Source organism: Corythoichthys intestinalis, chromosome 16, assembly GCF_030265065.1.
Source record: "Corythoichthys intestinalis isolate RoL2023-P3 chromosome 16, ASM3026506v1, whole genome shotgun sequence".
Classification (NCBI taxonomy): Eukaryota; Metazoa; Chordata; class Actinopteri; order Syngnathiformes; family Syngnathidae; genus Corythoichthys; species Corythoichthys intestinalis.
The window spans coordinates 2,500,161-2,501,692 of record NC_080410.1 but is presented as its reverse complement, the minus strand read 5'-3'; the positions used below and the strand labels follow the sequence as shown (position 1 = coordinate 2,501,692).

Here is a 1,532-nt window from a genome sequence, read left to right as displayed (position 1 = left end):
CATTAAAAATGTAAGAATAAATACAAAAATAAATGTGGAAATAAATACAAAAATAAATATATTGACTGAAATAAATGTCAATCAATAAATAAAAGCGCTTTGCCTTATATTTACTTATTTCATTGTCAGCACGACTGTGCAAGTGGAAATGCTATTCAAATGAGGAGGCGTTCCTACAGGTGCAATGGGTTGAATTATTCGCTTATTGGTTGATCGACATTCTGAACTCTACTAGCCATGCCTGCCACCAAAGACGTGACTTTACAGTTAGCAGTGATTTAGCCGACCTACATGGTGTGAAGTGAGAGAATATCCACCGTTGAATGTCAGAGCATGTTATAAGGTGAGTTTGTATGTTTGTGGCATTTTTTAAAATGAAAACTTGGTTATTCGTATGGCATGCTGCACTCTCTATACTGTATATCTGACTACCACGGGTATCAAAGCTATTTGTAACTGCTCCAGTGTAGCTTAGCAGAAGTTACAACTAAGTTCTCATGAAAGCAAACGATATTTCTGCTCACCATGTAACGTTGTTTTTAGAGTTTCTGACCTGAATAATTCCACTGACATCGCAACGTTGGATGCTGGATGATTACAGAGATCCCAGGATCTCCTCAAAATCCTGGGTTCAAAATGATGCAAGGACAAAGGTTCAAAGTAAGTGAATTTCATTAACTAATTTGACTTGGACTATAGTTTTCACTCATTCAAATGAAGTGTCAAGAGGAAATATTTGTTTAAAAAAAATAACAAACAAGCCGAATCATGATTTTGCCATGAGGGTTAAACCATTTTGTTAATTCAAGTCCTGTTTAAACACTAGAAATTACTTTTTCAGCTTTTATGCAATGCAACTTTTTAAATTGCAACTTGGTTTTCTGATTTTTCATGGAGGACTTCGTGTGCAAGAATCCATGCGACGTCTGGATCCACACTACAACTACAAACTCTTCGGCGTAGAAGATATTCTGTGCCAGCCCCCAACAGTCAAAGGCATATCTATGGCAACCATAAACTCATAAATTAAGGCTCTATGTTGGGGAACTAGGAAGGAAGTACAAAAATAAATTAAGACCATATTTTTTTCACCCATTTTGGAAAGGTAAACCCGTATATAATATAGAACATTTTAAATTAAGTTTAAATATTTCATGCTTTTATTTTTTATTACGCGCTAGGAATCAATTTTGATTGGGAGTGCTTTCGCTGCCAGCCTCTCCCAGTCAAAATGGATTGGGTGTCAAGCGCTGTCAATGGCAGCCAATGAGTTAAATGTTGATGTTTATGGCTTGCAAAAAAAAAAAAGAAACCCTCAATTTTAATGTCTCAAAATAAAAATAAAAATTTAAAACATTTTTTGGGCCTTGCAACACATCTTCTGTTATTGCAGAAATGTTGGTATAGTTTTAGTTGACACTTCTGGGAGATGATTGGATGAAATTTCACCCATCGAAATCAAATCTTGAGGTTTGGCATGCCCTCTTTGCTTGTTGGCTCTTTGAAAATGGTTGTACAAGTGCAACTTCAAA

The 1,532-nt window shown here is 35.6% G+C and overlaps 1 long non-coding RNA gene across 1 annotated transcript; it reads left to right on the top strand.

Annotated features, from left to right (window-relative positions):
- The first annotated feature begins 214 nt into the window (after positions 1–214).
- Positions 215–1,312, top strand: LOC130904445 (uncharacterized). The gene is made up of 3 exons (XR_009060850.1): positions 215–343; positions 544–660; positions 898–1,312. It is a non-coding gene; the product is annotated as an uncharacterized LOC130904445 (long non-coding RNA).
- Positions 1,313–1,532: the final 220 nt, after the last annotated feature.